Here is a 14,003-nt window from a genome sequence, read left to right as displayed (position 1 = left end):
CTACAATAGGACATCAACACCACTACAATAGGACATCAACACCACTACAATAGGACATCAACACCACTACAATAGGACATCAACCCCACTACAATAGGACATCAACACCACTACAATAGAACATCACATCAACACCACTACAATAGGACATCAACACCACTACAATAGGACGTCAACACCACTACAATAGGACATCACATCAACCCCACTACAATAGGACATCAACACCACTACAATAGAACATCACATCAACACCACTACAATAGGACATCAACACCACTACAATAGGACATCAACACCACTACAATAGAACATCAACACCACTACAATAGGACATCAACACCACTACAATAGGACATCAACACCACCACAATAGGACATCAACACCACTACAATAGGACATCATATCAACCCCACTACAATAGGACATCACATCAACCCCACTACAATAGAACATCAACACCACTACAATAGGACATCACATCAACCCCACTACAATAGAACATCAACACCACTACAATAGGACATCAACACCACTACAATAGGACATCAACACCACTACAATAGGACATCAACCCCACTACAATAGGACATCACATCAACACCACTACAATAGGACATCAACACCACTACAATAGGACATCAACACCACTACAATAGAACATCACATCAACCCCACTACAATAGGACATCAACACCACTACAATAGAACATCAACACCACTACAATAGGACATCAACACCACTACAATAGGACATCACATCAACACCACTACAATAGAACATCAACACCACTACAATAGGACATCACATCAACCCCACTACAATAGGACATCAACACCACTACAATAGAACATCAACACCACTACAATAGGACATCAACCCCACTACAATAGAACATCACATCAACACCACTACAATAGGACATCAACACCACTACAATAGAACATCACATCAACCCCACTACAATAGGACATCACATCAACCCCACTACAATAGGACATCAACACCACTACAATAGGACATCAACACCACTACAATAGGACATCAACCCCACTACAATAGGACATCAACCCCACTACAATAGAACATCACATCAACACCACTACAATAGGACATCAACCCCACTACAATAGGACATCAACCCCACTACAATAGAACATCACATCAACACCACTACAATAGGACATCAACACCACTACAATAGAACATCACATCAACCCCACTACAATAGGACATCACATCAACCCCACTACAATAGGACATCAACACCACTACAATAGAACATCAACACCACTACAATAGGACATCAACACCACTACAATAGGACATCAACCCCACTACAATAGGACATCACATCAACCCCACTACAATAGGACATCAACACCACTACAATAGGACATCAACACCACTACAATAGAACATCAACACCACTACAATAGGACATCACATCAACCCCACTACAATAGGACATCAACACCACTACAATAGGACATCAACACCACTACAATAGGACATCAACACCACTACAATAGGACATCACATCAACACCACTACAATAGGACATCAACACCACTACAATAGGACATCAACCCCACTACAATAGGACATCAACCCTACTACAATAGGACATCACATCACCACCACTACAATAGGACATCACATCAACACCACTACAATAGGACATCAACACCACTACAATAGGACATCAACACCACTACAATAGGACATCACATCAACACCACTACAATAGGACATCAACACCACTACAATAGGACATCAACCCCACTACAATAGGACATCAACCCTACTACAATAGGACATCACATCAACACCACTACAATAGGACATCACATCAACACCACTACAATAGGACATCACATCAACACCACTACAATAGGACATCAACACCACTACAATAGGACATCAACACCACTACAATAGAACATCAACACCACTACAATAGGACATCAACACCACTACAATAGGACATCAACCCCACTACAATAGGACATCAACACCACTACAATAGAACATCAACACCACTACAATAGGACATCAACACCACTACAATATGACATCAACACCACTACAATAGGACATCAACACCACTACAATAGGACATCAACACCACTACAATAGGACTTGGGCTGACGGACTGTGGAGTCTGGACAGAGCTTACCTTTGACCCTGGTAAGTACTCAATGCTCACTGCAGAATCTTCATTGAACTAGATTTTTTTTGTCAAGGACTGGGATTAATCTGTGTCCAGGAATCCAGCCCTAAATGCAAACATTCAGAGAAGTTTCAGAACTTTTATATTGATAAACTGTTATACTTTCTCTAGATTTAGCCAAGCAGAGGAGGAGTCAATAGGGGGATGCTAAATGTTTTCTCTAGATTGAGCCAGGCAGAGGAGGAGTCAATAGGGGGATGCTAAATGTTTTCTCTAGATTGAGCCAGGCAGAGGAGGAGTCAATAGGGGGATGCTAAATGTTTTCTCTAGATTGAGCCAGGCAGAGGAGGAGTCAATAGGGGGATGCTAAATGTTTTCTCTAGATTGAGCCAGGCAGAGGAGGAGTCAATATGGAGATGCTAAACATTTTCTCTAGATTGAGCCAAGCACAGGAGGAGTCAATATGGAGATGCTAAACATTTTCTCTAGATTGAGCCAGGCAGAGGAGGAGTCAATATGGAGATGCTAAACATTTTCTCTAGATTGAGCCAGGCACAGGAGGAGTCAATATGGAGATGCTAAACATTTTCTCTAGATTGAGCCAGGCAGAGGAGGAGTCAATATGGAGATGCTAAACATTTTCTCTAGATTGAGCCAGGCAGAGGAGGAGTCAATATGGAGATGCTAAACATTTTCGCTAGATTGAGCCAGGCAGAGGAGGAGTCAATATGGAGATGCTAAACATTTTCTCTAGATTGAGCCAAGCACAGGAGGAGTCAATATGGAGATGCTAAATGTTTTCTCTAGATTGAGCCAGGCACAGGAGGAGTCAATATGGGGTCCTAAATGTTTTCTCTAGATTGAGCCAAGCACAGGAGGAGTCAATATGGAGATGCTAAATGTTTTCTCTAGATTGAGCCAGGCACAGGAGGAGTCAATATGGAGATGCTAAATGTTTTCTCTAGATTGAGCCAAGCACAGGAGGAGTCAATATGGGGTCCTAAACATTTTCTCTAGATTGAGCCAAGCACAGGAGGAGTCAATATGGAGATGCTAAATGTTTTCTCTAGATTGAGCCAAGCACAGGAGGAGTCAATATGGGGTCCTAAACATTTTCTCTAGATTGAGCCAAGCACAGGAGGAGTCAATATGGAGATGCTAAATGTTTTCTCTAGATTGAGCCAAGCACAGGAGGAGTCAATATGGAGATGCTAAACATTTTCTCTAGATTGAGCCAAGCACAGGAGGAGTCAATATGGAGATGCTAAACATTTTCTCTAGATTGAGCCAGGCACAGGAGGAGTCAATATGGGGTCCTAAACATTTTCTCTAGATTGAGCCAGGCAGAGGAGGAGTCAATATGGAGATGCTAAACATTTTCTCTAGATTGAGCCAGGCACAGGAGGAGTCAATATGGAGATGCTAAATGTTTTCTCTAGATTGAGCCAAGCACAGGAGGAGTCAATATGGAGATGCTAAATGTTTTCTCTAGATTGAGCCAAGCACAGGAGGAGTCAATATGGGGTCCTAAACATTTTTCTCTAGATTGAGCCAAGCACAGGAGGAGTCAATATGGAGATGCTAAATGTTTTCTCTAGATTGAGCCAAGCACAGGAGGAGTCAATATGGGGTCCTAAACATTTTCTCTAGATTGAGCCAAGCACAGGAGGAGTCAATATGGAGATGCTAAATGTTTTCTCTAGATTGAGCCAAGCACAGGAGGAGTCAATATGGAGATGCTAAACATTTTCTCTAGATTGAGCCAAGCACAGGAGGAGTCAATATGGAGATGCTAAATGTTTTCTCTAGATTGAGCCAAGCACAGGAGGAGTCAATAGGGAGATGCTAAATGTTTTCTCTAGATTGAGCCAAGCACAGGAGGAGCCAATATGGAGATGCTAAATGTTTTCTCTAGATTGAGCCAAGCACAGGAGGAGTCAATATGGAGATGCTAAATGTTTTCTCTAGATTGAGCCAAGCACAGGAGGAGTCAATATGGAGATGCTAAACATTTTCTCTAGATTGAGCCAAGCACAGGAGGAGTCAATATGGAGATGCTAAACATTTTCTCTAGATTGAGCCAGGCAGAGGAGGAGTCAATATGGAGATGCTAAACATTTTCTCTAGATTGAGCCAGGCAGAGGAGGAGTCAATAGGGGGATGCTAAATGTTTTCTCTAGATTGAGCCAGGCAGAGGAGGAGTCAATAGGGGGATGCTAAATGTTTTCTCTAGATTGAGCCAGGCAGAGGAGGAGTCAATATGGAGATGCTAAACATTTTCTCTAGATTGAGCCAAGCACAGGAGGAGTCAATATGGAGATGCTAAACATTTTCTCTAGATTGAGCCAGGCAGAGGAGGAGTCAATATGGAGATGCTAAACATTTTCTCTAGATTGAGCCAGGCACAGGAGGAGTCAATATGGAGATGCTAAACATTTTCTCTAGATTGAGCCAGGCAGAGGAGGAGTCAATATGGAGATGCTAAACATTTTCTCTAGATTGAGCCAGGCAGAGGAGGAGTCAATATGGAGATGCTAAACATTTTCGCTAGATTGAGCCAGGCAGAGGAGGAGTCAATATGGAGATGCTAAACATTTTCTCTAGATTGAGCCAAGCACAGGAGGAGTCAATATGGAGATGCTAAATGTTTTCTCTAGATTGAGCCAGGCACAGGAGGAGTCAATATGGGGTCCTAAATGTTTTCTCTAGATTGAGCCAAGCACAGGAGGAGTCAATATGGAGATGCTAAATGTTTTCTCTAGATTGAGCCAGGCACAGGAGGAGTCAATATGGGGTCCTAAACATTTTCTCTAGATTGAGCCAGGCAGAGGAGGAGTCAATATGGAGATGCTAAACATTTTCTCTAGATTGAGCCAGGCAGAGGAGGAGTCAATAGGGGGATGCTAAATGTTTTCTCTAGATTGAGCCAAGCACAGGAGGAGCCAATATGGAGATGCTAAATGTTTTCTCTAGATTGAGCCAAGCACAGGAGGAGTGAATATGGAGATGCTAAATGTTTTCTCTAGATTGAGCCAAGCACAGGAGGAGTCAATATGGAGATGCTAAACATTTTCTCTAGATTGAGCCAAGCACAGGAGGAGTCAATATGGAGATGCTAAACATTTTCTCTAGATTGAGCCAGGCAGAGGAGGAGTCAATATGGAGATGCTAAACATTTTCTCTAGATTGAGCCAGGCAGAGGAGGAGTCAATAGGGGGATGCTAAATGTTTTCTCTAGATTGAGCCAGGCAGAGGAGGAGTCAATAGGGGGATGCTAAATGTTTTCTCTAGATTGAGCCAGGCAGAGGAGGAGTCAATATGGAGATGCTAAACATTTTCTCTAGATTGAGCCAAGCACAGGAGGAGTCAATATGGAGATGCTAAACATTTTCTCTAGATTGAGCCAGGCAGAGGAGGAGTCAATATGGAGATGCTAAACATTTTCTCTAGATTGAGCCAGGCACAGGAGGAGTCAATATGGAGATGCTAAACATTTTCTCTAGATTGAGCCAGGCAGAGGAGGAGTCAATATGGAGATGCTAAACATTTTCTCTAGATTGAGCCAGGCAGAGGAGGAGTCAATATGGAGATGCTAAACATTTTCGCTAGATTGAGCCAGGCAGAGGAGGAGTCAATATGGAGATGCTAAACATTTTCTCTAGATTGAGCCAAGCACAGGAGGAGTCAATATGGAGATGCTAAATGTTTTCTCTAGATTGAGCCAGGCACAGGAGGAGTCAATATGGGGTCCTAAATGTTTTCTCTAGATTGAGCCAAGCACAGGAGGAGTCAATATGGAGATGCTAAATGTTTTCTCTAGATTGAGCCAGGCACAGGAGGAGTCAATATGGGGTCCTAAACATTTTCTCTAGATTGAGCCAGGCAGAGGAGGAGTCAATATGGAGATGCTAAACATTTTCTCTAGATTGAGCCAGGCACAGGAGGAGTCAATATGGAGATGCTAAATGTTTTCTCTAGATTGAGCCAAGCACAGGAGGAGTCAATATGGAGATGCTAAATGTTTTCTCTAGATTGAGCCAAGCACAGGAGGAGTCAATATGGAGATGCTAAACATTTTCTCTAGATTGAGCCAAGCACAGGAGGAGTCAATAGGGAGATGCTAAATGTTTTCTCTAGATTGAGCCAAGCACAGGAGGAGCCAATATGGAGATGCTAAATGTTTTCTCTAGATTGAGCCAAGCACAGGAGGAGTCAATATGGAGATGCTAAATGTTTTCTCTAGATTGAGCCAAGCACAGGAGGAGTCAATATGGAGATGCTAAACATTTTCTCTAGATTGAGCCAAGCACAGGAGGAGTCAATATGGAGATGCTAAACATTTTCTCTAGATTGAGCCAGGCAGAGGAGGAGTCAATATGGAGATGCTAAACATTTTCTCTAGATTGAGCCAGGCAGAGGAGGAGTCAATAGGGGGATGCTAAATGTTTTCTCTAGATTGAGCCAGGCAGAGGAGGAGTCAATAGGGGGATGCTAAATGTTTTCTCTAGATTGAGCCAGGCAGAGGAGGAGTCAATATGGAGATGCTAAACATTTTCTCTAGATTGAGCCAAGCACAGGAGGAGTCAATATGGAGATGCTAAACATTTTCTCTAGATTGAGCCAGGCAGAGGAGGAGTCAATATGGAGATGCTAAACATTTTCTCTAGATTGAGCCAGGCACAGGAGGAGTCAATATGGAGATGCTAAACATTTTCTCTAGATTGAGCCAGGCAGAGGAGGAGTCAATATGGAGATGCTAAACATTTTCTCTAGATTGAGCCAGGCAGAGGAGGAGTCAATATGGAGATGCTAAACATTTTCGCTAGATTGAGCCAGGCAGAGGAGGAGTCAATATGGAGATGCTAAACATTTTCTCTAGATTGAGCCAAGCACAGGAGGAGTCAATATGGAGATGCTAAATGTTTTCTCTAGATTGAGCCAGGCACAGGAGGAGTCAATATGGGGTCCTAAATGTTTTCTCTAGATTGAGCCAAGCACAGGAGGAGTCAATATGGAGATGCTAAATGTTTTCTCTAGATTGAGCCAGGCACAGGAGGAGTCAATATGGGGTCCTAAACATTTTCTCTAGATTGAGCCAGGCAGAGGAGGAGTCAATATGGAGATGCTAAACATTTTCTCTAGATTGAGCCAGGCACAGGAGGAGTCAATATGGAGATGCTAAATGTTTTCTCTAGATTGAGCCAAGCACAGGAGGAGTCAATATGGAGATGCTAAATGTTTTCTCTAGATTGAGCCAAGCACAGGAGGAGTCAATATGGAGATGCTAAACATTTTCTCTAGATTGAGCCAAGCACAGGAGGAGTCAATATGGAGATGCTAAATGTTTTCTCTAGATTGAGCCAAGCACAGGAGGAGTCAATAGGGAGATGCTAAATGTTTTCTCTAGATTGAGCCAAGCACAGGAGGAGTCAATAGGGAGATGCTAAATGTTTTCTCTAGATTGAGCCAAGCACAGGAGGAGCCAATATGGAGATGCTAAATGTTTTCTCTAGATTGAGCCAAGCACAGGAGGAGTCAATATGGAGATGCTAAACATTTTCTCTAGATTGAGCCAAGCACAGGAGGAGTCAATATGGAGATGCTAAACATTTTCTCTAGATTGAGCCAGGCAGAGGAGGAGTCAATATGGAGATGCTAAACATTTTCTCTAGATTGAGCCAGGCAGAGGAGGAGTCAATAGGGGGATGCTAAATGTTTTCTCTAGATTGAGCCAGGCAGAGGAGGAGTCAATAGGGGGATGCTAAATGTTTTCTCTAGATTGAGCCAGGCAGAGGAGGAGTCAATATGGAGATGCTAAACATTTTCTCTAGATTGAGCCAAGCACAGGAGGAGTCAATATGGAGATGCTAAACATTTTCTCTAGATTGAGCCAGGCAGAGGAGGAGTCAATATGGAGATGCTAAACATTTTCTCTAGATTGAGCCAGGCACAGGAGGAGTCAATATGGAGATGCTAAACATTTTCTCTAGATTGAGCCAGGCAGAGGAGGAGTCAATATGGAGATGCTAAACATTTTCTCTAGATTGAGCCAGGCAGAGGAGGAGTCAATATGGAGATGCTAAACATTTTCGCTAGATTGAGCCAGGCAGAGGAGGAGTCAATATGGAGATGCTAAACATTTTCTCTAGATTGAGCCAAGCACAGGAGGAGTCAATATGGAGATGCTAAATGTTTTCTCTAGATTGAGCCAGGCACAGGAGGAGTCAATATGGGGTCCTAAATGTTTTCTCTAGATTGAGCCAAGCACAGGAGGAGTCAATATGGAGATGCTAAATGTTTTCTCTAGATTGAGCCAGGCACAGGAGGAGTCAATATGGGGTCCTAAACATTTTCTCTAGATTGAGCCAGGCAGAGGAGGAGTCAATATGGAGATGCTAAACATTTTCTCTAGATTGAGCCAGGCACAGGAGGAGTCAATATGGAGATGCTAAATGTTTTCTCTAGATTGAGCCAAGCACAGGAGGAGTCAATATGGAGATGCTAAATGTTTTCTCTAGATTGAGCCAAGCACAGGAGGAGTCAATATGGGGTCCTAAACATTTTCTCTAGATTGAGCCAAGCACAGGAGGAGTCAATATGGAGATGCTAAATGTTTTCTCTAGATTGAGCCAAGCACAGGAGGAGTCAATATGGGGTCCTAAACATTTTCTCTAGATTGAGCCAAGCACAGGAGGAGTCAATATGGAGATGCTAAATGTTTTCTCTAGATTGAGCCAAGCACAGGAGGAGTCAATATGGAGATGCTAAACATTTTCTCTAGATTGAGCCAAGCACAGGAGGAGTCAATATGGAGATGCTAAACATTTTCTCTAGATTGAGCCAGGCACAGGAGGAGTCAATATGGGGTCCTAAACATTTTCTCTAGATTGAGCCAGGCAGAGGAGGAGTCAATATGGAGATGCTAAACATTTTCTCTAGATTGAGCCAGGCACAGGAGGAGTCAATATGGAGATGCTAAATGTTTTCTCTAGATTGAGCCAAGCACAGGAGGAGTCAATATGGAGATGCTAAATGTTTTCTCTAGATTGAGCCAAGCACAGGAGGAGTCAATATGGGGTCCTAAACATTTTCTCTAGTTTGAGCCAAGCACAGGAGGAGTCAATATGGAGATGCTAAATGTTTTCTCTAGATTGAGCCAAGCACAGGAGGAGTCAATATGGGGTCCTAAACATTTTCTCTAGATTGAGCCAAGCACAGGAGGAGTCAATATGGAGATGCTAAATGTTTTCTCTAGATTGAGCCAAGCACAGGAGGAGTCAATATGGAGATGCTAAATGTTTTCTCTAGATTGAGCCAAGCACAGGAGGAGTCAATATGGAGATGCTAAACATTTTCTCTAGATTGAGCCAAGCACAGGAGGAGTCAATATGGAGATGCTAAACATTTTCTCTAGATTGAGCCAGGCAGAGGAGGAGTCAATATGGAGATGCTAAACATTTTCTCTAGATTGAGCCAGGCAGAGGAGGAGTCAATATGGAGATGCTAAACATTTTCTCTAGATTGAGCCAGGCAGAGGAGGAGTCAATATGGAGATGCTAAACATTTTCTCTAGATTGATCCAGGCAGAGGAGGAGTCAATATGGAGATGCTAAACATTTTCTCTAGATTGAGCCAGGCACAGGAGGAGTCAATATGGAGATGCTAAACATTTTCTCTAGATTGAGCCAGGCACAGGAGGAGTCAATATGGAGATGCTAAACATTTTCTCTAGATTGAGCCAGGCAGAGGAGGAGTCAATATGGAGATGCTAAACATTTTCTCTAGATTGAGCCAGGCACAGGAGGAGTCAATATGGAGATGCTAAACATTTTCTCTAGATTGAGCCAGGCACAGGAGGAGTCAATATGGAGATGCTAAACATTTTCTCTAGATTGAGCCAGGCAGAGGAGGAGTCAATATGGAGATGCTAAACATTTTCTCTAGATTGAGCCAAGCACAGGAGGAGTCAATATGGAGATGCTAAACATTTTCTCTAGACTGAGCCAAGCACAGGAGGAGTCAATATGGAGATGCTAAATGTTTTCTCTAGATTGAGCCAAGCACAGGAGGAGTCAATATGGAGATGCTAAATGTTTTCTCTAGATTGAGCCAAGCACAGGAGGAGTCAATATGGAGAAGCTAAATGTTTTCTCTAGATTGAGCCAAGCACAGGAGGAGTCAATATGGAGATGCTAAACATTTTCTCTAGATTGAGCCAAGCACAGGAGGAGTCAATATGGAGATGCTAAACATTTTCTCTAGATTGAGCCAGGCACAGGAGGAGTCAATATGGAGATGCTAAACATTTTCTCTAGATTGAGCCAGGCAGAGGAGGAGTCAATATGGAGATGCTAAACATTTTCTCTAGATTGAGCCAGGCAGAGGAGGAGTCAATATGGAGATGCTAAACATTTTCTCTAGATTGAGCCAGGCAGAGGAGGAGTCAATATGGAGATGCTAAATGTTTTCTCTAGATTGAGCCAGGCACAGGAGGAGTCAATATGGAGATGCTAAACATTTTCTCTAGATTGAGCCAGGCACAGGAGGAGTCAATATGGAGATGCTAAACATTTTCTCTAGATTGAGCCAGGCAGAGGAGGAGTCAATATGGAGATGCTAAACATTTTCTCTAGATTGAGCCAGGCACAGGAGGAGTCAATATGGAGATGCTAAACATTTTCTCTAGATTGAGCCAGGCACAGGAGGAGTCAATATGGAGATGCTAAACATTTTCTCTAGATTGAGCCAGGCAGAGGAGGAGTCAATATGGAGATGCTAAACATTTTCTCTAGATTGAGCCAAGCACAGGAGGAGTCAATATGGAGATGCTAAACATTTTCTCTAGATTGAGCCAAGCACAGGAGGAGTCAATATGGAGATGCTAAACATTTTCTCTAGATTGAGCCAAGCACAGGAGGAGTCAATATGGAGATGCTAAACATTTTCTCTAGATTGAGCCAGGCACAGGAGGAGTCAATATGGAGATGCTAAACATTTTCTCTAGATTGAGCCAGGCACAGGAGGAGTCAATATGGAGATGCTAAATGTTTTCTCTAGATTGAGCCAAGCACAGGAGGAGTCAATATGGAGATGCTAAACATTTTCTCTAGATTGAGCCAAGCACAGGAGGAGTCAATATGGAGATGCTAAACATTTTCTCTAGATTGAGCCAGGCACAGGAGGAGTCAATATGGAGATGCTAAATGTTTTCTCTAGATTGAGCCAGGCAGAGGAGGAGTCAATATGGAGATGCTAAACATTTTCTCTAGATTGAGCCAGGCAGAGGAGGTGTCAATATGGAGATGCTAAACATTTTCTCTAGATTGAGCCAAGCACAGGAGGAGTCAATATGGAGATGCTAAACATTTTCTCTAGATTGAGCCAGGCACAGGAGGAGTCAATATGGGGTCCTAAATGTTTTCTCTAGATTGAGCCAGGCACAGGAGGAGTCAATATGGAGATGCTAAACATTTTCTCTAGATTGAGCCAGGCAGAGGAGGAGTCAATATGGAGATGCTAAACATTTTCTCTAGATTGAGCCAGGCAGAGGAGGAGTCAATATGGAGATGCTAAACATTTTCTCTAGATTGAGCCAAGCACAGGAGGAGTCAATATGGAGATGCTAAACATTTTCTCTAGATTGAGCCAGGCACAGGAGGAGTCAATATGGGGTCCTAAATGTTTCTCGTGAAACGCTGCTCCTGTGTTTATACTCAAATCAATCAATCAAATTTATTTTATATAGCCCTTCGTACATCAGCTGATATCTCAAAGTGCTGTACAGAAACCCAGCCTAAAACCCCAAACAGCAAGCAATGCAGGTGAAGAAGAACTGTAAAACAACATATAGGTGTCATCACAGCAGAGATGATGGAAAAACAGTTTGTATTCATCTCCTAACTCTGCTCTCCGTCTCTTGTCTGTCAGTCTGTTATTTTATAGAAAGATTAGCAGAGTTTAACGAAACCTCTGTCTAACTAAACCTCTTCATCTACTGTCTAACTAAACCTCTTTATCTACTGTCTAACTAAACCGCTTCATCACCATCTACTGTCTAACTAAACCGCTTCATCACCATCTTCTGTCTAACTAAACCTCTTCATCTACTGTCTAACTAAACCTCTTCATCTCCTGTCTAACTAAACCTCTTCATCTCCTGTCTAACTAAACCTCGTCATCTCCTGTCTAACTAAACCTCTTCATCTACTGTCTAACTAAACCTCTTCATCTCCTGTCTAACTAAACCTCTTTATCTACTGTCTAACTAAACCGCTTCATCACCATCTACTGTCTAACTAAACCTCTTCATCTCCTGTCTAACTAATCCTCTTAATCTACTGTCTAACTAAACCTCTTCATCTCCTGTCTAACTAAACCTCTTCATCTCCTGTCTAACTAAAACTCTTCATCTCCTGTCTAACTAAACCTCTTCATCTCCTGTCTAACTAAACCGCTTCATCACCATCTACTGTCTAACTAAACCTCTTTATCTACTGTCTAACTAAACCTCTTCATCTCCTGTCTAACTAAACCTCTTCATCTACTGTCTAACTAAACCGCTTCATCACCATCTACTGTCTAACTAAACCTCTTTATCTACTGTCTAACTAAACCTCTTCATCTCCTGTCTAACTAAACCTCTTCATCTACTGTCTAACTAAACCTCTTCATCTCCTGTCTAACTAAACCTCTTCATCTCCTGTCTAACTAAACCTCTTCATCTCCTGTCTAACTAAACCTCGTCATCTCCTGTCTAACTAAACCTCTTCATCTCCTGTCTAACTAAACCTCTTCATCTACTGTCTAACTAAACCGCTTCATCACCATCTACTGTCTAACTAAACCTCTTCATCTCCTGTCTAACTAATCCTCTTAATCTACTGTCTAACTAAACCTCTTCATCTCCTGTCTAACTAAACCTCTTCATCTCCTGTCTAACTAAACCTCTTCATCTCCTGTCTAACTAAACCTCTTCATCTACTGTCTAACTAAACCTCTTCATCTCCTGTCTAACTAAACCTCTTCATCTCCTGTCTAACTAAACCTCTTCATCTACTGTCTAACTAAACCTCTTCATCTCCTGTCTAACTAAACCTCTTCATCTCCTGTCTAACTAAACCTCTTCATCTACTGTCTAACTAAACCTCTTAATCTCCTGTCTAACTAAACCTCTTCATCTCCTGTCTAACTAAACCTCTTCATCTACTGTCTAACTAAATCTCTTCATCTCCTGTCTAACTAAACCTCTTCATCTCCTGTCTAACTAAACCTCTTCATCTACTGTCTAACTAAATCTCTTCATCTCCTGTCTAACTAAACCTCTTCATCTACTGTCTAACTAAACCATACAATAGAAGAAACTCAGTAGCCAGTAAGGGTCAGAGAAGAAGAAGCGAGGAGAGAGTCTTAACAGTTCTGTATTTTTAATGGTTGATGTACAGCATGACAAAGCATAGACAGAGATCACTCCTTCAGTCATTCACATACAGCCGTTCGGAAGTTGATTATTTCCCTGATGTTTCAAGATGCAGTTCTGGTTGAGTAGGGCTTAGTGAGCAGGAAGTAGGTTGATTATTTCCCTGATGTTTCAAGATGCAGTTCTGGTTGAGTAGGGCTTAGTGAGCAGGAAGTAGGTTTGCAAAATTCCAGAAACTCTATTTCCCCCAAAATTCCAAGGTTTTTCCAAAAACTCCGGATGAAAGATTCCCAGAATCTGAACGTATTAATCAGGGAATCTGGAATCCTTCAACGGGGATATCTAGACAATTTACCGGAATATTGCAAGCGTAGCAGAGAGGACAAAAAAATACATTTTAGTCTTCATTCTA

This window comes from Oncorhynchus mykiss, chromosome 19, assembly GCF_013265735.2.
Source record: "Oncorhynchus mykiss isolate Arlee chromosome 19, USDA_OmykA_1.1, whole genome shotgun sequence".
NCBI classification, from domain to species: Eukaryota; Metazoa; Chordata; class Actinopteri; order Salmoniformes; family Salmonidae; genus Oncorhynchus; species Oncorhynchus mykiss.
The sequence above is the reverse complement of the archived record's forward strand: the minus strand, read 5'-3'. Positions refer to the sequence as shown.